At 41.3% G+C, this 22,729-nt stretch overlaps 1 long non-coding RNA gene across 15 annotated transcripts; it reads right to left on the minus strand.

Annotated features, from left to right (window-relative positions):
- Positions 1 to 10,506: 10,506 nt before the first annotated feature.
- LOC138410867 (uncharacterized) lies at positions 10,507 to 21,565 on the minus strand. Of its 15 annotated transcripts, none has more exons than XR_011243501.1 (8): positions 21,335 to 21,562; positions 19,880 to 21,117; positions 18,343 to 19,622; positions 16,846 to 18,125; positions 15,385 to 16,628; positions 13,867 to 15,127; positions 12,366 to 13,649; positions 10,507 to 12,148 (listed from the first exon to the last, which is right to left on the minus strand). It is a non-coding gene; the product is annotated as an uncharacterized lncRNA (long non-coding RNA). The 15 variants fall into 15 exon arrangements; XR_011243505.1 differs by having other exon boundaries at positions 15,345 to 15,506; positions 15,700 to 16,628; positions 16,846 to 19,622; XR_011243507.1 differs by having other exon boundaries at positions 13,867 to 14,027; positions 14,200 to 15,127; positions 16,846 to 19,622.
- Between the last annotated feature and the right edge of the window lie 1,164 nt (positions 21,566 to 22,729).

The raw sequence follows: 22,729 nt of genomic DNA on the forward strand, positions 1-22,729 counted from the left end.
ATGCTTTGATGCTGAACATATCTGTAAAACTGTCAATCTATGTGCTCAAGGTTCCTGACTGAGTCAAATTACAGGAAGTGTCTCAACTCTCCTCTCATCAGGTGTTAATCTATGATGTGACTCCGCTACAGCACAGAGCAGGTACTTTAAAACTTCAGATCGCATCACACTACTTTTAACTGGTATCTTACTCATTATTTATTTTTTGATGAACATGGATGATACCCTTAATACACAAAAATAAACAAATTGGGTTTAATCTGGTAGGTTTATAACCTTAAGTGTGATACAGCTTAGTTAAGAAATTACGAGGATAAATGAAAAAATGGGAAAAGAAAGATGGCGTCAACATCAAGTCATGAGGATCTGGTGCATATTTAACTCGGGTACAATATTGATGAAGAGAGGAGAACTGTCACTGCCTGGTGCCACTGGTGCTTCAGGAAGTATTTCAGGATGTCTGTCTGGCAGTTCGAAGAACTGTGGCTGCAGCTATCACAAACAACACGCATTCTGATCTTCCACAATTCCAAAATATCTACTTAATGCAAGCTTTCACATCAGCGACAGAATTTCGTTGAGCAATATTTTGAGTTAGTTTGTTTATGTTCATTTTGGTCAAAATGTGGCCTCACATCCACTAACTGAGCTCACACTGGTTTTGGAACAGCAGTGAGGTGTAACATAAGCTCTGCAAAACATTTGAGATTTTGAGTTTTCTTATTGTTGGATTTCCTTCACGGTTCATCAGTGCAATGCTACAGCAGAGAATGAAAAACCAAGGATGATTTCTGTCACATTATATATTTCTATTGTTATACCCAATGAAAAGTGACAGCAAAACCACAGCAGCTAAACTAATGTGACAGACAAGATGTAAATTTGACTTGTGAATGGTGAATTAAGTTGAACCCTGATAAGTTCAACACCATTAAGTGATTCTTGTTGTTTCTGAGGACAAACTGATGATGAGTTCTTCACTGTCTTTTCAAACAAGCCTCAACTCAGGCAAGTGAGTTGACTGTTTCTGATGAATAATCAAGTGGAAGCCACATTAGAAACCCACTGGGGTTTTTTGTGTTTAATTCATGGAAATCAGCTCGATGTGTCCATCAAATCTCCTGAAGACTGAGAGTTAACAATGACTTTCAGCAGGCATGAAAGAAGCAGAGGAAACACTTTACTCAGCATGAGACAAATGCAAATTCACTGCACACAATCAACAACAACGACACAGCTGGTTTTAAATCGAGGAGCATCTCCTGATTCCTGTGCAGGAGAATCTTCTTTAAATCTGTTTGTTTCTCTGGTGTCTGGATTTTATTTTCTTTTTCCTGGAGCCAAATTAAATCAGCAGCGGCGGCAGATTTACTCTGACAAATGCTGTTTATTTGGTGATGAGCAGAGAAGGAATGCGGGATCGCACCCAAGACTAATGAGAGGCCTCGTTTTACCAGTCCACAGGAAAACACAAAGACTCACACTCCCAAGCTTCTTCTGTGGTCTGTTGCTTAGATGCCTCATTTAAAACTTTTAAAGCAAACAGACATCATGTTTTTCATCAGCCTCAGACAAAATCAGTCTGGAAACACAAGTTTCTGCAGGTTATTTAATGGAATATTAACTGGTGTTGACTGGACCAAACAACAGACCAACATTTTAACACATGTAGAGCCTTGCTACTTGCATCATGGCTGAAAAAAGAAATACTTTAAATAAAATCTGTTCAATACTTGAACCTCCAGAATAAAAGTTGCTCATGTTGTTCAGCTTACATTTGCAAATGAGCTGTGTTGCGTTAGACATCCCTGCAGCAGTCTATCCGTTTGACAGTCACCAGATTGGTTAACTTATTCACGGGAGGAAAAATCAGCACACCTTCGTCTCTTTTGGTCTGAGAACACGAGACCGTTTATTCAGCGCATGCGCAACAAGTAACCAGTGCATGCAGGCACTACATGTCCCGTGACATCACTACCTGGGCTATTTAACATGGCATTGCTCGCTCAACAAGCTGGATGTGGCGCTGATGCGAGGCCTGAGCCTAACATTCACACTCACAGATTCACTTTGTGTTATTATATTTCAGTACAACCAAGCTGCCTGTACTTAGACCCCATTAACACGGAGCCATGGAGACACAATACAAACTTTTTAGAGGTTTTCAGTTTATGTCCTGTATTTAAGGAGCATTTTTTTCCGCAATAGTGTGAGTGTACGTGTGTATGGGAGTGAAATATGAGTCTCTGACAGCAACAGTCTGATTACACACAGCAGCAATAAAGCTTAAGTATCAGTGATTAAACATGATGGCAGAGCATGACATTTTATTACGTCTGAGTTAGTGAATCACAGCAGAGTGAAAAGTGAAACCGGAGAATACGCTCAGTGGAAATGATCTGCAATGATCAACTATTTACACCTCTGCTGATTTCCCTCACAAAGACACATAAAAATCAACCATGTAAACTGCGGCTCAGCCACATGTTTATTTCTATTGGTTTGTCCTACATTCATTGTGAGGCAACATCTTTTTTTTAAAAATACTCTCCTGCTCTGAAAACTCTGGCTTACTCCATGTTTAGAAGTGATCATAGCATCTATCCTTAGTGATCTGGTTACAAGTGGACGGCTGTAACAGAATGTACCAGAGAAGCACCGAGATCACTAAGACCAGATTCAAAGATGGTCTGGGACACGTGCTCACATTGTTATAAAACAGTGTGAACACTTGTGCCTCAGTGAGTCACGCGACAAAATAGAATTAAATGATAAAATGATCTTTTAGTACAGATTCAGTGTTTGTATCTGTTAAATATAACATACAACATAAATAGGTGCAACACTTCTTAATTTCAAAATAAAAGCAGTTTCTTTCGACTGAATCTATTTGTCTCAACAATAATATGAAGCATTGCGTTAGCTCATTCAGAACACAGAGTCTTGTGCTCAGCCTCAGCCTTCAGCTACTGATGGCTAATCCAGGGAACATCCCAGACAGAGAGGCACCAACTTCAACTCTTTTGTGTATTCCACCGGTGTCAAGACATAAGGACACAATGTGGTTTAGGAATGCATATTTAGACTTAACAATCCAACAGGATGTGAACAGCTTCATGTAACATAGAGAGTGACAGCAAATCTAGCCATTCATTGATGTGCTGTTAGAATGGGTGATGCAAGTAGAGGAAGATATATGGGGATGCTGTGGGAGACATCTTCGGACTTGGGGGTGACAATTGCTCATGTTACTCTGTTAGTGTTTGTATATTGTTGCACCTTCTGGTCTCCTTGATGCAGCAAGTCTACATTAAAATCTTCTGCATAAGACATCAGCTGCCGTCTGGGTTCTCCTTTCACCAGCTTCCAGAAAACTTCCACAAAAGAAGTTCTGAGAAAATGAATGGTTTTCATAATGCCATTAATAACCTCCTATTGAACATTATTTTATTTTCATTTTTGTTGAAAGCCCTTCATTTTCTCAAAGGTCTCCTCAAAACGTGATAAGTGACCTTTAACGTTCAATGTTTATTTTCCTTTTTTCCCACCCAAAGCACATGTACAGACCACGAATAGACCAGCATCCATTTTCAAAATGCGGCTGGCGTGACCGGGTTTTCAAAAATGACAGACCATATTACAAATATGAAATGATTATATTTATTCCATTAGTTACATTGAATAAACGAAGGTTTTCATACAAAAACATGTGTTCCTTTTTAGATCACAACTTAAAATAAAATACTTAAAATAAACTTACCCTAAACAATTAGTTCTTAAATGCACTGTTCTTTTCTTATTACATGTAAATGGCTGCAAAGGTGGATTTTAAGTAATGTTTTGAAAATAAATAAAGTCTTAATTAATTGAAAAAAGAAAGAATCACAACAAACGCTGTTATATATGCTTAGGTTATATAGAATTTATAATGTTGTGTACTGCTTCTTCAGGAAAACAACCTTTAATGAGGTATATTATTTGATTTAGCTTGATTAATGGGTGTTGCTTCTCTACTGCTACTGTAATATACTGCTACTCTAAATAAGCTGTGTAGAAAGGATATTCTCTCTGTACTTGTGTTTGTTCACTCATACCTAATAGACAGTCGATCAATCATTCTTTGTGCGTATCAACGGCTTAATAACCAACAAAGTTAAAAACAGCCTTTAAAAAGAAACTTTTTATTCTTCTGACCTTTTCTGCACAGCCTCATGTTTGCTGAGAATTTAATGGTGCGTAAAACGGTTCATTTCCACTTCTGCCTGAAGTAAAGATGAGTGATAGATTTTTCGAACAAAGCGTCTTAAAAACAAGCAGAGAGAATTCAACGAGCACATATTACAGCTGTAAAACAACACCAGGACTTAAACAGTGTCTGTGTGAGCACGAGATCATCGACTGGTTCATGTCTTCAGCCGGTGGACAGACAGAGAGAGAGCGAGAGAGAAAGAGCTGAGTTTAATGTTGCCATAAAAAGAGGGGGGTGCAGTGAATGAGACTGGCCTCAGGTCAGCACTGAGCACATTTTCTCCAAATTCAATCTGAAATTTACATTCTGTGTCCTGTCATTATTATGCAGAGCACAGAGTTTCTCAAAGGCAAAGTATAAAATATTGGAGTGAACTGAACTTAAGCTCCGTCTGCTCGTTCTTTTTTCTCTCTCACTCTGTTTGTTGTCTGACAAAAATTCATACAGAAATTAGAAATAATGAAATAGGAAATTAGGGTAAATTCAGTCTGAATCTTACTGTTTGATTAGATTGAACATTATTATTTTCCTCAAGACAAGTGTATTTGCACTGCACCTTTCAAAAAAGTTGGTAATACATAGGCAATAGCAGATTTAGACATTTGGGGGCCCGAGGCAAATGTAGGCATGGGGCCCTCCGCATCTAAGAAATAGTTAAGAAAGTCGTAACTTTTTCCCAACCCAACAAAACATATTAACAGTTTAAGAAATGCACTCACAGTAAAATCTTATTTTCATAAACAATATGATCTGTACAATAAGAATGTACCTTATTGTAATATTGTTGATGAAAATCAAATCAATGAAAAATGTCATCAATTACCTTATGATACTGCCATTATCATATGACTGACCTCCACAATTGGAAAGATCCAAACCTAGTGTTTCTAGTTGCCCTAAAAATGACTCAGATAAACCTTTTCTGGTTCTGTCATGTGAAGAACACCAACAAAGTGCTCATGAGTCACAATTTATGAGCACAATTCACAATTTACCATCCGTAGCACCACTGACAGCTGCTCATTGTGACTGAAGTCTGGAGTGCAGCCCTTGATTACTGCATAATACTTGTCTTTCATTCCTCTCTCTACAATTGCATCAATTATACACTTTGCCACGAAGGAGATAAGTTCATTTTGAATAAGCTTGCTTAAATAAGTGTCACTGAGCTCTTTTGCCTCAATTGCTCTCGCATGACAGGGTCAAACTGAGCCATCAATTCTACTTGCCCAAAGAAATGTCCATTGCCAAACTCAAACAATCTCTGAGTGTCCACGAAATGCAAGATTGCCAGATGGTTCTCTATGGCATGTAATCTCAAAATCTCATTCCAGGGGTTTACTTCAACAGCAGTTATATCTGGGTTCAACTGATCTATAGCTGTGTGTGTTTGAAGTTTCTGTAGTAAAGTGTGCCAAGTAGCCATTTTAGTAATGTGTTCAGCAGACCTCTCATGCTGTTTCAAGTGGGCTGCAAGATTTTTCCATGTATTGAACCCATCCCCACTTAGCTGAGTGTGTATTTCTCTGTCTCCAACAGCACATTACACACTCCTTTTTATCACTGTACACAAGCCAGGACCTGGTTACCTGCCTGCACTCTGCAAAAGGTTGCCACTTTTGGCAGTGTTGCCAAGAACTCTTTACCGCCCTCCCACTTCTTACATTTTTCACAACCGCTTGGGTAGCTTCACTTCATCGTTCAGCCGTTTCACACCACCTCTCTCACTCGTCACTCTCTGTTTACACCCCGAATCACTTCCCTGGATGCGCTCATTGTAGTGGGGACTGAGGGGGAAGAGAAATGCTGAGACACTAGTTACTTATAGGCATTCTGATGACTTTTTAGCGTACGGATTTTTAGAATGACTTTATGATTAATTAATGAAGAGCAAAAAAAAAAAAATCTCCACCATAAGTTTATAAGGTGTTTTATGGGGCCCCTGGTAGTTCGGGGCCCAAAGCAATTGCCGACCTTTGCCTAATGGTTAAGTCCGCCTCTGTACATAGGGCCTGATCTACTGAAGGTTTGCGTGTGTAAAACGTGTGCAAACTGGATTTCACCTGCAAAAAAACATGCAAGCTGATCTACTAACGGTGCAGACTGAGGATTGTGTGCAGAATAGCACACGCTGTTCATTTAGTACGTTTTCCTTGATGAATATGCAATATCGAGCGATTCTCCCTGCTGCGCAAAATATTGGGAGGAGTAGATGCAAATACTTTAATTTAGCACACGCATTGTGATTTACAAAGCCTGAAAATAATTGCAGTGATTGTGACTACATATATATTTAGTACGTTTGAAAGGTAGGTGCTAATCGGCACAGCGTTGCGCACAGATGGCTGCAGTTATTGTGGCAAGGAGGAGACGGCATGGAAGAAGACAGAGAGAACAGGTTTGTTCTGCTCATCGCAGAAAGTGAACTGCACCTGCTGCTCAATATTGGTCAGAGGCATCTCTTCCACTGCCCCCCCACCTGTTTTATTTGCTGAGGATTTATTATGAAATCTTTTCTTTTGTTCTTCTTATGTCCTGTCACCTTTCCTTAATGTCATCGGTTTTTCTTTTTACTTTCTCGCAAATACTCTCCCACATCGTTTCTTTGCGTTATATTAATATTAGCCTCTTCTACTAACACCTCCAATTCCACATCATTAAATTTGAGTTTGCACTTGCGGTCACTCTGCTCTGTAATGCTCCATGGCAAAAACCAGTAACGCACAAAAAACACTCATTTAAATACTACTGCCTCTACCATGTCTGCACCTGTTATCATTACGCAATTATTTTTAGTAGATGACCCGAAAAATGCCCACCAACCAAATGTGCAATCTGTTACAATGCACACACAATTTAGCACTCTTTATGTGGGATCATAATAGATCAGACTTAGAGCTTTAAATAATTTTGTCATAAAATGCATTAAGAAAAGACATAAACAAACACATGGCATGGTAAAGAGACATTACAAAAAAAGACAAACAAGTGGCAACACAAAATACAAAATTACAGTACAGCTAACGTGTAGCACATGATATTGATAAACTGAATTCATTAAAATGCAGTTGAAAACACATGAGCCATGTTTGGGTCAGACCTCTTTCGGGAGCTTGTTCAAGATAAGTGGAGAGTGAAAGCCCAGATCTGCTTCTTCAGGTTTAGCATAGACTCTGTGAGCAGACCTGTCCCAGGACATCTGGTCTGAATGCTTCAGCAGATCAGAAATGTATTTTGGCCCCAAACCATTTGCTACACCAGAAACCAACATGTGAGTTTTTCACTCAAGTCTCTGACAAGCTGGAAGCCAGTTCACTAAAGTTTTGCCTCATCCTCCACAAGTTTTGCAGAAACTGCTTATGTGCTCACTCAAATTCCAGTCACTTTCAAGTAATTTTTGTTGAGTTTATTGAAAGAAAAATACTTCCTGATAGTTACCTTCGCCAAGGAGGTTATGTTTCCATTTGCGTTTTGGTGTTTGTTTGTTAGTAAGCAAGATTACGCATGGATTACCAGAAAACTTGTTGGAAAGATGTTGTGTGGGTCAGAAATGAACCCATCAAATCTGTGGAAAAAGCATGCCTTCAGGTGCTGTAACATGAATAATTTTTTCTCAGAATGAATGAATAACCTTCTTCTAAGCCCTGCTTAGTGTCTGCAGGTTTTATTTTAAGGCTACGTACAGTCCCAACAAATGTCACCAGTGAGGCAGGGCATACAATAGGATACAATATTTATGAACCTCTATTCACTTCTTTTAGAAATCTGCATTAACGTAAGAGACAGATTTTGGACAGCGATGACTGTATTTAAGGTGTGTTTCTCCCCTTGCCTCTCCTCCTGACCCCACCCTCTCTAATCGCCACATTATTCAGCCGGCGTTGCTAAAGGTTGGGCTGCAGCTGGATTTATGGTCTGGCTTTAAGTCAGAGGTAGGCCAGCAAATTATGCAGATCACAGCGGCCTGTGTGGAATTATTACACTCACTTTACTGCACAGGAGGAGCATTAATTAAAGGAAACACAGAGGTGATACATCAGCGGAACTGTCATTTCATTTCCCACAGAAGACACACACAGACCAGACTGTGGGTTATACTGGATACTAAACGTGGGGCTACTGTACTCAATAAAACAGGTAGTACAACAAATACTCTGTACTGCAGTGTAACATTTTTTGTTCCAATACACTGCTGGTCTGTACAACAAAATGCCACTTTGTTAACCGTCAGTTTCATCAGCCTTTTAAAACTCAATGACTTGTTGAAGGTTTCTGGGTTGAGCTGAATATAGAACCTCATGAAATGTGTCATTAAAGGTCTTGTTGTTGCACTACATGTTTGGAAAATTGTTTGAGCTTTAAAGGTTTAATTTTTTTGTTCATTTTCATCTGAAGTGAACTTTGAACTCGTTATTTTTAAGTGTGAACACTGCAAACAGCAACTACTGCACAATAGTCGGTAGGTAGTAAAACTGGATCATCACACTCCTGTGACCAATCCTGCATGAGACTGCGGTTAGGACTGCCTTTCTCTTTAGCATACAGACACAGAAATACATAAGTAAATAAATGTGGAAATAAATCTGACATTTTTGTCTTTTGTCGCACATACTCGAGACATATAAAAAACATGCAGAATTATGTTGAATCCTGTGCTATGACTTTTTTAAGAATTTCGTCCAATAGTTCGCTCAAAAACGCCGAAACCGAAGAATGGGACTCAAGGTCTCACGCCCTAAAGAGAATGAGAGGCCAAAAACGGCTATTTTTCAGCCACTTTTTGTGTTTAAACACTTCTCCAAGCCACAAACGGAGTCCGACAGACATGATTATTACATCAGGTTTAAAAAGAGTTTGTTTCCTATGCACACATGTCCCTCTGACATCTCTCGGAGCTGTAGTTTAGGCTGGAACAGTTTATCAAGAAAAGTTTTCCATTTTCATTTTCCATTGACTGCCATGTTGATTTTTGAAAAAAGAGTCAGAAAGGAGAAAAACACAAAAATTCTAACCTGCTCCCACAGTCTCATATCTTAACTCTCACCAATAAAAAAAAACATATGTGTACGTCTGGGGATTTTCACGATGTGTTTATTTCTCAGATAGGACTTATAGATTTTGAGTCAGAAGCATTTGTTTGAGGGGTTCTCTGGAGCTTCTTGGTCTCTCTAAAAAGAGAGGAACATAGGTGTTCTAATCAAATCAGTGAGTATCCATAGCAACCCCATACACACACAGAGAAAGAAACTCCTCTTTGTATTTACTGATTTCAAATTTTTCATCACGCTCTGCTTTAGTCCAGTGGTTAAAGCACCTGCATCATGTGATGTGAGTTCCCCCCCCCCCCCCCCCCCCCATAGTACCAGGATCATGCATGATTATAAAATCAAGCAGCTTTTGGAAATGTCTTTCGCTCTCACCGTCTCTCTCTCTCTCTCTCTCTCTCTCTCTCTCTCTCTCAGGGTCTATCTCCTTCCTCTTAAACTGCTACAGCTTTTCTCTCTCTCTCTGTCACCAACCTGGATCATGTTATCAAAACGCAGCTTTTCTAAATGCTGAAAATGTGCCTCTCTGCGTGGAGTGGCAGCAGCGATCGCTTACAAGGCACCCATTCAAAATGTCTCAGCAGAAGAGATTTTTTAGAAATAATAATACAATTCATTTATAGAGCGCTTTTTGAATTACTCAAAGACACTTAACAAACATAAAAATCAACATAGAACACATAACATACATCACACATTAAAAGCAGTATGAAACCCCCATGGTTGATGCACGTCAGTAGTAGGTAGTAATGTACATAAAAACTTCTCACCCTGGCATGTTTAGTTCTGATAAAAACGACAAAGGTGAAGGAAAATACAGAGAAAAACTGCATAGTAGCAATTGGTGATTACTTCAGCTCAAAAAAATGTCCTGACCACGAGAAGCAATGCTTAAAAATATTGAGTAAGCTATGTGTAGGTCAGGAGTGGAAGGAGAGAGCGAAAAAAAACAAAACAATTAATCAAATTGTATTTGTAGAGCCCATATCTAAAGATCACAAATTGTCTCATCCTCTGTCCTTGACCCTCAACAAGAGTGAAGAAAAACTACCAAAAAACATATTAAAGTAGAAACCTCAGAGAGAGCCACATTTGAGGGCTCCCTCTGCCAGGATGGATAGAAGTGTAATAGATGTTGTGTGTAGCAGAGCACATCAACAAAATAACAATATTTACAATGTTGATAAGAACAGACTGTGTCTAACATAAATGTTGTTGTGAGTCAATGTTTATTTGAATTGCTACACAGTTACATCAACAATATAATTTCTCATTTATTTACTTCCCCTCACAGAACACAAGTAAGATAAGTGATGTGGTAAGAATCTGCTTATAAAATAGAAGGGGAAGCTGCCTGTCGCAAAAACCTCTTTCTTGTCTTTAAGAGACTTTATATTATTTATTTATATTTATAATTTATGTGGTATAAGAAAAAGCTCTAGCGTCATTCTCGTTTTCTTTTCTGGAATGATTTGGTTTCAAGGTTCAATTTGTTCTGTTTAAAGCTTCTGTTCTGTTTTATCTTAAAAACCTTGAGCTGCATTTCATGCTGTGAAAAGGACCATATGCATTACATGTATTATTATTATTGTTATTATTCACACCAGTTAGATTAACATCACTACTCTTCCTGGCCTGCTGTGATCACCAACTGGTTCCCTCTGCCTCCCTCTTCTCTCTTGCATACTGTATATGAGTGCATGTGCTGTGTTACATTGCACCGCGCTGCACAAGAATCCTCTGTGACAGTCCTGACTCACTGCAGAAAAGCACAGGAGTCAATCAATTCAATGCATTTGTTTAGCAACATATAACAACATACATTATGTTAAAGCACTTTGGGGGGAGGGGGGGACATGACATCACCATGCCATTGATCCTTTCATGCCTTTGACCATTCATGCCTTTGATACATGATACTTTACCTTTGACATTGTATGGTCATTAGGCTCATTAGCAGAGGCACACAACAAGAGAAGCTGATTTTTGTCTTCATTCTGATCCACACATTTTCAGAAAGGAACAAAACCCAGCAACATGCCCTTCCTGACCCTTGGTGTCCTTGTAGGCACCGCAGTGACTAAAACTGTGAAGAGTCTGTTTGACCATTTCCTCCCACCTGGAGAGAGAAATGTAGCAGGACCAATGCTAACCACTGAACTGCCTGAATGGGAAACTGATGTTGAAGAGGCAGAGGCCAGTCCATTGGCCACTGCAGAGTCAGAGCCTGCAGCTGTGTCCCAAGTTGCTACAGCTGTCAATAACGCTGCACGCGCTATGAATAAGGCTGTAGCAGAACTCATAAGGACCTGCCCCGCCTCTATTTTTTCAGGTGATACAGCGCCAATGGATGAGACCAGTGCTGCAGCTGTGTGCAACCTTTCAGAAGCTGCAGATGCTCTGTATGACTCCTCAGTAGAACTGCACCATGCCGGTGCTGATGCTGTGCTTGATACTGCAGTGGCTGCCCTCAACGCTACAGCTCTAGAGGATGACTCCAGTGCTTCAGCTGTGCTCAATGTGGCTGTTGATTTGTACAGTGCTGCAGATGCTTTGCACAAAGTCACACTAGCATTGGATTGGACCAGTGCTACAGCTTTGTGCACCTTTGCTACAACTTGGTACAATGCTTTACTCGCTATATACAAAGCTGCAGCAGCACTGCATGAGGCCAGTCGTGCTAAAACTCTGTTTGGTGAAGTACAACCTCTCTTATATGTAACAGAAAGAGCGGTTGTGAACAGTGCTGCAGCTTTGTCAACCGTTGCTACAACTGTTTGACGGAGCAGGTGATAGCTTTGGAGTTTTCATCTCTCGATGAGACCAGTCCAGCACAATCCCGGGAGGATGGAAACTGTCAAATTTGAAATAAATGAAATTGAACAATATCTGCTTTGTATCTATTTTCTTGTATATACCAGTAGCATTGTACCTCTGTTGATTCACACCAATGCTTAAGTTTACAGAAATTAAAATTAGTCGTAATACTCTACTATACTGTTGATACAACTTTAACTTTCATTTCAATTCTTTTTAACTTTATAAAAGTCAAAACTTTAAAGAAATCTTACATTCTATTATCAGTGAATTTTCAATTAAGATGAAACACACAAACATGAAACCAACTGGTTCCCTCTGCCTCCCTCTTCTCTCTGGCATACTGTATATGAATGCATGTGCTGTGTTACATTGCACCGCGCTGCACAAGAATCCTGTGTTACAGTCCTGACTCACTGCAGAAAAGCACAGGAGTCAATCAATTCAATGCATTTGTTTAGCAACATATAACAACATACATTATCTCAAAGCACTTTGGGGGGGGGGGGGCACAAGGGGGGGCATGACATCACCATGCCAGTGATCCTCCATGCCATTGATCCTTTCATGCCGTTGACCATTCATGCCTTTGATACATGATACTTTACCTTTGACATTGTATGGTCATTAGGCTCATTAGCAGAGGCACACAACAAGAGAAGCTGATTTTTGTCTTCATTCTGATCCCCACATTTTCAGAAAGGAACAAAACCCAGCAACATGCCCTTCCTGACCCTTGGTGTCCTTGTAGGCACCGCAGTGACTAAAACTGTGAAGAGTCTGTTTGACCATTTCCTCCCACCTGGAGAGAGAAATGTAGCAGGACCCATGCTAACCACTGAACTGCCTGAATGGGAAACTGATGTTGAAGAGGCAGAGGCCAGTCCATTGGCCACTGCAGAGTCAGAGCCTGCAGCTGTGTCCCAAGTTGCTTCAGCTTTCAATAACGCTGCACGCGCTATGAATAAGGCTGTAGCAACACTCATAAGGACCTGCCCCGCCTCTATTTTTTCAGGTGATACAGCACCAATGGAAGAGACCAGTGCTGCAGCTGTGTGCAACCTTTCAGAAGCTGCAGATGCTCTGTATGACTCCTCAGTAGAACTGCACCATGCCGGTGCTGATGCTGTGCTTGATACTGCAGTGGCTGCCCTCAACGCTACAGCTCTAGAGGATGACTCCAGTGCTTCAGCTGTGCTCAATGTGGCTGTTGATTTGTACAGTGCTGCAGATGCTTTGCACAAAGTCACACTAGCATTGGATTGGACCAGTGCTACAGCTTTGTGCACCTTTGCTACAACTTGGTACAATGCTTTACTCGCTATATACAAAGCTGCAGCAGCACTGCATGAGGCCAGTCGTGCTAAAACTCTGTTTGGTGAAGTACAACCTCTCTTATATGTAACAGAAAGAGCGGTTGTGAACAGTGCTGCAGCTTTGTCAACCGTTGCTACAACTGTTTGACGGAGCAGGTGATAGCTTTGGAGTTTTTCATCTCTCGATGAGACCAGTCCAGCACAATCCCGGGAGGATGGAAACTGTCAAATTTGAAATAAATGAAATTGAACAATATCTGCTTTGTATCTATTTTCTTGTATATACCAGTAGCATTGTACCTCTGTTGATTCACACCAATGTTTAAGTTTACAGAAATTAAAATTAGTCGTAATACTCTACTATACTGTTGATACAACTTTAACTTTCATTTCAATTCTTTTTAACTTTATAAAAGTCAAAACTTTAAAGAAAACTTACAATCTATTATCAGTGAATTTTTGATTAAGATGAAACACACAAACATGAAACCAACTGGTTCCTCTGCCTCCCTCTTCTCTCTGGCATACTGTATATGAATGCATGTGCTGTGTTACATTGCACCGCGCTGCACAAGAATCCTGTGTTACAGTCCTGACTCACTGCAAAAAAGCACAGGAGTCAATCAATTCAATGCATTTGTTTAGCACCATATAACAACATACATTATCTCAAAGCACATTGGGGGGGGGGCCAAGGGGGGGCATGACATCACCCTGCCACTGATCCTCCATGCCATTGATCCTTTCATACCTTTGATATATGATACTTTACCTTTGACATTGTATGGTCATTAGGCTCATTAGCAGAGGCACACAACAAGAGAAGCAGATTTTTTCTTCATTCTGATCCCCACATTTTCAGAAAGGAACAAAACCCAGCAACATGCCCTTCCTGACCCTTGGTGTCCTTGTAGGCACCGCAGTGACTAAAACTGTGAAGAGTCTGTTTGACCATTTCCTCCCACCTGGAGAGAGAAATGTAGCAGCACCCATGCTAACCACCGAACTGCCTGAATGGGAAACTGATGTTGAAGAGGCAGAGGCCAGTCCATTGGCCAATGCAGAGTCAGAGCCTGCAGCTGTGTCCCAAGTTGCTACAGCTTTCAATAACGCTGCACGCGCTATGAATAAGGCTGTAGCAGAACTCATAAGGACCTGCCCCGCCTCTATTTTTTCAGGTGATACAGCGCCAATGTATGAGACCAGTGCTGCAGCTGTGTGCAACCTTTCTGAAGCTGCAGATGCTCTGTATGACTCCTCAGTAGAACTGCACCAGGCCGGTGCTGATGCTGTGCTTGACACTGCAGTGGCTGCCCTCAACGCTACAGCTCTAGAGGATGACTCCAGTGCTTCAGCTGTGCTCAATGTGGCTGTTGATTTGTACAGTGCTGCAGATGCTTTGCACAAAGTCACACTAGCATTGGATTGGACCAGTGCTACAGCTTTGTGCAACTTTGCTACAACTTGGTACAATGCTTTACTCGCTATATACAAAGCTGCAGCAGCACTGCATGAGGCCAGTCGTGCTAAAACTCTGTTTGGTGAAGTACAACCTCTCTTATATGTAACAGAAAGAGCGGTTGTGAACAGTGCTGCAGCTTTGTCAACCGTTGCTACAACTGTTTGACGGAGCAGGTGATAGCTTTGGAGTTTTCATCTCTCGATGAGACCAGTCCAGCACAATCCCGGGAGGATGGAAACTGTCAAATTAGAAATAAATGAAATTGAACAATATCTGCTTTGTATCTATTTTCTTGTATATACCAGTAGCATTGCACCTCTGTTGATTCACACCAATGTTTAAGTTTACAGAAATTAAAATTAGTCGTAATTCTCTACTATACTGTTGATACAACTTTAACTTTCATTTAAATTCTTTTTAACTTTATAAAAGTCAAAACTTTAAAGAAATCTTACAATCTATTATCAGTGAATTTTCAATTAAGATGAAACACACAAACATGAAACCAAGTGGTTCCCTCTGACTCCCTCTTCTCTCTGGCATACTGTATATGAGTGCATGTGCTGTGTTACATTGCACCGCGCTGCACAAGAATCCTGTGTTACAGTCCTGACTCACTGCAAAAAAGCACAGGAGTCAATCAATTCAATGCATTTGTTTAGCAACATATAACAACATACATTACCTCAAAGCACATTGAGGGGGGGGGGGGCCCAAGGGGGGGCATGACATCACCATGCCATTGATCCTTTCATGCCTTTGACCATTCATGCCTTTGACCATTCATGCCTTTGATACATGATACTTTACCTTTGACATTGTATGGTCATTAGGCTCATTAGCAGAGGCACACAACAAGAGAAGCTGATTTTTTTCTTCATTCTGATCCACACATTTTCATTAAGGAACAAAACCCAGCAACATGCCCTTCCTGACCCTTGGTGTCCTTGTAGGCACCGCAGTGACTAAAACTGTGAAGAGTCTGTTTGACCATTTCCTCCCACCTGGAGAGAGAAATGTAGCAGGACCAATGCTAACCACTGAACTGCCTGAATGGGAAACTGATGTTGAAGAGGCAGAGGCCAGTCCATTGGCCACTGCAGAGTCAGAGCCTGCAGCTGTGTCCCAAGTTGCTACAGCTTTCAATAACGCTGCACGCGCTATGAATAAGGCTGTAGCAGAACTCATAAGGACCTGCCCCGCCTCTATTTTTTCAGGTGATACAGCACCAATGGATGAGACCAGTGCTGCAGCTGTGTGCAACCTTTCAGAAGCTGCAGATGCTCTGTATGACTCCTCAGTAGAACTGCACCAGGCCGGTGCTGATGCTCTGCTTGACACTGCAGTGGCTGCCCTCAACGCTACAGCTCTAGAGGATGACTCCAGTGCTTCAGCTGTGCTCAATGTGGCTGTGGATTTGTACAGTGCTGCAGATGCTTTGCACAAAGTCACATTAGCATTGGATTGTACCAGTGCTACAGCTTTGTGCACCTTTGCTACAACTTGGTACAATGCTTTACTCGCTATATACAAAGCTGCAGCAGCACTGCATGAGGCCAGTCGTGCTAAAACTCTGTTTGGTGTAGAACAACCTCTCTTATATGTAACAGAAAGAGCGGTTGTGAACAGTGCTGCAGCTTTGTCAACCGTTGCTACAACTGTTTGACGGAGCAGGTGATAGCTTTGGAGTTTTCATCTCTCGATGAGACCAGTCCAGCACAATCCCGGGAGGATGGAAACTGTCAAATTTGAAATAAATGAAATTGAACAATATCTGCTTTGTATCTGTTTTCTCGTATATACCAGTAGCATTGTACCTCTGTTGATTCACACCAATGTTTAAGTTTACAGAAATTAAAATTAGTCGTAATACTCTACTATACTGTTGATACAACTTTAACTTTCATTTCAATTCTTTTTAACTTTATAAAAGTCAAAACTTTAAAGAAATCTTACATTCTATTATCAGTGAATTTTCAATTAGGATGAAACACACAAACATGAAACCAACTGGTTCCCTCTGCCTCCCTCTTCTCTCTGGCATACTGTATATGAATGCATGTGCTGTGTTACATTGCACCGCGCTGCACAAGAATCCTGTGTTTCAGTCCTGACTCACTGCAGAAAAGCACAGGAGTCAATCAATTCAATGCATTTGTTTAGCAACATATAACAACATACATTATCTCAAAGCACTTTGGGGGGGGGGCCCAAGGGGGGGCATGACATCACCATGCCAGTGATCCTCCATGCCATTGATCCTTTCATGCCGTTGACCATTCATGCCTTTGATACATGATACTTTACCTTTGACATTGTATGGTCATTAGGCTCATTAGCAGAGGCACACAACAAGAGAAGCTGATTTTTTTCTTCATTCTGATCCACACATTTTCATTAAGGAACAAAACCCAGCAACATGCCCTTCCTGACCCTTGGTGTCCTTGTAGGCACCGCAGTGACTAAAACTGTGAAGAGTCTGTTTGACCATTTCCTCCCACCTGGAGAGAGAAATGTAGCAGGACCAATGCTAACCACTGAACTGCCTGAATGGGAAACTGATGTTGAAGAGGCAGAGGCCAGTCCATTGGCCACTGCAGAGTCAGAGCCTGCAGCTGTGTCCCAAGTTGCTACAGCTGTCAATAACGCTGCACGCGCTATGAATAAGGCTGTAGCAGAACTCATAAGGACCTGCCCCGCCTCTATTTTTTCAGGTGATACAGCACCAATGGATGAGACCAGTGCTGCAGCTGTGTGCAACCTTTCAGAAGCTGCAGATGCTCTGTATGACTCCGCAGTAGAACTGCACCATGCCGGTGCTGATGCTGTGCTTGATACTGCAGTGGCTGCCCTCAACGCTACAGCTCTAGAGGATGACTCCAGTGCTTCAGCTGTGCTCAATGTGGCTGTTGATTTGTACAGTGCTGCAGATGCTTTGCACAAAGTCACACTAGCATTGGATTGTACCAGTGCTACAGCTTTGTGCACCTTTGCTACAACTTGGTACAATGCTTTACTCGCTATATACAAAGCTGCAGCAGCACTGCATGAGGCCAGTCGTGCTAAAACTCTGTTTGGTGAAGTACAACCTCTCTTATATGTAACAGAAAGAGCGGTTGTGAACAGTGCTGCAGCTTTGTCAACTGTTGCTACAACTGTTTGACGGAGCAGGTGATAGCTTTGGAGTTTTCATCTCTCGATGAGACCAGTCCAGCACAATCCCGGGAGGATGGAAACTGTCAAATTAGAAATAAATGAAATTGAACAATATCTGCTTTGTATCTGTTTTCTCGTATATACCAGTAGCATTGTACCTCTGTTGATTCACACCAATGTTTAAGTTTACAGAAATTAAAATTAGTCATAATACTCTACTATACTGTTGATACCACTTTAACTTTCATTTCAATTCTTTTTAACTTTATAAAAGTCAAAACTTTAAAGAAATCTTACATTCTATTATCAGTGAATTTTCAATTAAGATGAAACACACAAACATGAAACCAACTGGTTCCCTCTGCCTCCCTCTTCTCTCTGGCATACTGTATATGAATGCATGTGCTGTGTTACATTGCACCGCGCTGCACAAGAATCCTGTGTTTCAGTCCTGACTCACTGCAGAAAAGCACAGGAGTCAATCAATTCAATGCATTTGTTTAGCAACATATAACAACATACATTATCTCAAAGCACTTTGGGGGGGGGGCCCAAGGGGGGGCATGACATCACCATGCCAGTGATCCTCCATGCCATTGATCCTTTCATGCCGTTGACCATTCATGCCTTTGATACATGATACTTTACCTTTGACATTGTATGGTCATTAGGCTCATTAGCAGAGGCACACAACAAGAGAAGCTGATTTTTTTCTTCATTCTGATCCACACATTTTCATTAAGGAACAAAACCCAGCAACATGCCCTTCCTGACCCTTGGTGTCCTTGTAGGCACCGCAGTGACTAAAACTGTGAAGAGTCTGTTTGACCATTTCCTCCCACCTGGAGAGAGAAATGTAGCAGGACCAATGCTAACCACTGAACTGCCTGAATGGGAAACTGATGTTGAAGAGGCAGAGGCCAGTCCATTGGCCACTGCAGAGTCAGAGCCTGCAGCTGTGTCCCAAGTTGCTACAGCTGTCAATAACGCTGCACGCGCTATGAATAAGGCTGTAGCAGAACTCATAAGGACCTGCCCCGCCTCTATTTTTTCAGGTGATACAGCACCAATGGATGAGACCAGTGCTGCAGCTGTGTGCAACCTTTCAGAAGCTGCAGATGCTCTGTATGACTCCGCAGTAGAACTGCACCATGCCGGTGCTGATGCTGTGCTTGATACTGCAGTGGCTGCCCTCAACGCTACAGCTCTAGAGGATGACTCCAGTGCTTCAGCTGTGCTCAATGTGGCTGTTGATTTGTACAGTGCTGCAGATGCTTTGCACAAAGTCACACTAGCATTGGATTGGACCAGTGCTACAGCTTTGTGCACCTTTGCTACAACTTGGTACAATGCTTTACTCGCTATATACAAAGCTGCAGCAGCACTGCATGAGGCCAGTCGTGCTAAAACTCTGTTTGGTGAAGTACAACCTCTCTTATATGTAACAGAAAGAGCGGTTGTGAACAGTGCTGCAGCTTTGTCAACCGTTGCTACAACTGTTTGACGGAGCAGGTGATAGCTTTGGAGTTTTCATCTCTCGATGAGACCAGTCCAGCACAATCCCGGGAGGATGGAAACTGTCAAATTAGAAATAAGTGAAATTGAACAATATCTGCTTTGTATCTGTTTTCTCGTATATACCAGTAGCATTGTACCTCTGTTGATTCACACCAATGTTTAAGTTTACAGAAATTAAAATTAGTCGTAATACTCTACTATACTGTTAATACAACTTTAACTTTCATTTCAATTCTTTTTAAATTTATAAAAGTCAAAACTTTTAAGAAAACTTACAATCTATTATCAGTTAATTTTCAATTAAGATGAATCACACAAACATGAAACCAACTGGTTCCTCTGCCTCCCTCTTCTCTCTGGCATACTGTATATGAATGCATGTGCTGTGTTACATTGCACCGCGCTGCACAAGAATCCTGTGTTACAGTCCTGACTCACTGCAGAAAAGCACAGGAGTCAATCAATTCAATGCATTTGTTTAGCAATATATAACAACATACATTATCTCAAAGCACTTTGGGGGGGGGCACAAGGGGGGGCATGACATCACCATGCCAGTGATCCTCCATGCCATTGATCCTTTCATGCCGTTGACCATTCATGCCTTTGATACATGATACTTTACCTTTGACATTGTATGGTCATTAGGCTCATTAGCAGAGGCACACAACAAGAGAAGCTGATTTTTTTCTTCATTCTGATCCACACATTTTCATTAAGGAACAAAACCCAGCAACATGCCCTTCCTGACCCTTGGTGTCCTTGTAGGCACCGCAGTGACTAAAACTGTGAAGAGTCTGTTTGACCATTTCCTCCCACCTGGAGAGAAAAATGTAGCAGGACCAATGCTAACCACTGAACTGCCTGAATGGGAAACTGATGTTGAAGAGGCAGAGGCCAGTCCATTGGCCACTGCAGAGTCAGAGCCTGCAGCTGTGTCCCAAGTTGCTACAGCTTTCAATAACGCTGCACGCGCTATGAATAAGGCTGTAGCAGAACTCATAAGGACCTGCCCCGCCTCTATTTTTTCAGGTGATACAGCACCAATGGATGAGACCAGTGCTGCAGCTGTGTGCAACCTTTCAGAAGCTGCAGATGCTCTGTATGACTCCTCAGTAGAACTGCACCAGGCCGGTGCTGATGCTCTGCTTGACACTGCAGTGGCTGCCCTCAACGCTACAGCTCTAGAGGATGACTCCAGTGCTTCAGCTGTGCTCAATGTGGCTGTGGATTTGTACAGTGCTGCAGATGCTTTGCACAAAGTCACATTAGCATTGGATTGGACCAGTGCTACAGCTTTGTGCACCTTTGCTACAACTTGGTACAATGCTTTACTCGCTATATACAAAGCTGCAGCAGCACTGCATGAGGCCAGTCGTGCTAAAACTCTGTTTGGTGAAGTACAACCTCTCTTATATGTAACAGAAAGAGCGGTTGTGAACAGTGCTGCAGCTTTGTCAACCGTTGCTACAACTGTTTGACGGAGCAGGTGATAGCTTTGGAGTTTTCATCTCTCGATGAGACCAGTCCAGCACAATCCTGGGAGGATGGAAACTGTCAAATTAGAAATAAATGAAATTGAACAATATCTGCTTTGTATCTATTTTCTTGTATATACCAGTAGCATTGTACCTCTGTTGATTCACACCAATGTTTAAGTTTACAGAAATTAAAATTAGTCGTAATACTCTACTATACTGTTGATACAACTTTAACTTTCATTTCAATTCTTTTTAACTTTATAAAAGTCAAAACTTTAAAGAAAACTTACAATCTATTATCAGTGAATTTTCGATTAAGATGAAACACACAAACATGAAACCAACTGGTTCCTCTGACTCCCTCTTCTCTCTGGCATACTGTATATGAATGCATGTGCTGTGTTACATTGCACCGCGCTGCACAAGAATCCTGTGTTACAGTCCTGACTCACTGCAAAAAAGCACAGGAGTCAATCAATTCAATGCATTTGTTAAGCACTATATAACAACATACATTATCTCAAAGCACTTTGGGGGGGACATGACATTATTTATTTATTTATGTATGTATGTATTTATACATTTATTTGTTTTCTTTACTCTAGAATGGATTGTTTGTATCTAAAAACTTTATATTTGCATGGAGGGGGTCCTCTCTGTTGAGGCCGCCAAACTGGACAAACTAAAACCTTTTGAGTTTCTATGACAACTAAAGTTTACCACTAGTTCTCTTTCATGTTGGAAAGGGGAGTATACAGCTGCAACACACAACTTCCCCTCTAGATTAGATCGTTAATCACTAAACTCACTGAACCTTTAAATAATACAAATTTTCAAAACGACTAAACAAACAACTTGTTTTGAGAGGTTGATCTTGTGATCAGTACCTCTTTGTGGAGCTAAGAGGCTGTTGAGCGAAGCAGCAACTGGCTGTGGATAAGAGGAAAGTACAACATCTGGACCGTGGTAGCCATGCTACAGGGGAGTTGAGAGAGGGGGGAGCACTGGGGGTGCCAGGTGTCACAGCTGAACGTTCTGGAGGTGTCCTGGACCAGTCATCATCGAAAAAAACCAAAGGAGAGAGGGTAAACCTGATGGCCCCTGATGAAGCAACTACCTCCTCTCTACCTCTACATGAAACATTAACAAACTGTTAGACTGTTTTTGATCAATGACTGTTTTAATGTTTGAATGCTGGTTTTATTAGTACATTCATTAACAAAAAAATCTACATTAATGGTTTGAACATGTCTCATAACGCTACCTTATGTTTTTCAAACTGTCTTTGACCTTTCATGGACAATGTTTGCATTGAGTCAACTTTTAGTGAAGTCTCTACGTCATGACAGTTATATTTGAACATGGGTGGGAGGCCATGAGTGGGAATCTGGAAAGCTGTGCTCATTTTCAAATCTATGCTGAAACTAAAGTCCTAAACCATCTCATCATCTACCATTCAGAGACATTTCCCATCCTCTTCTGGCCCTTGACACACACACACAAATACGACAATTCTCACAAAATTGTGTGTGCTGTGTCATGACCCGGCTCAGAAGCTGTGACAAAAGAGAAAGAGACACTGGGTGAAAATCAAAGAGATCATAACAAAACCTTAGGAGATAGTGTGGTGCGTTCATCCGTCTGATCAATTGTGTATGTGCGTGGATGCATGGGTGAAGGGTGTG

This window comes from Paralichthys olivaceus, chromosome 7 (genome assembly GCF_024713975.1).
Source record: "Paralichthys olivaceus isolate ysfri-2021 chromosome 7, ASM2471397v2, whole genome shotgun sequence".
NCBI classification, from domain to species: Eukaryota; Metazoa; Chordata; class Actinopteri; order Pleuronectiformes; family Paralichthyidae; genus Paralichthys; species Paralichthys olivaceus.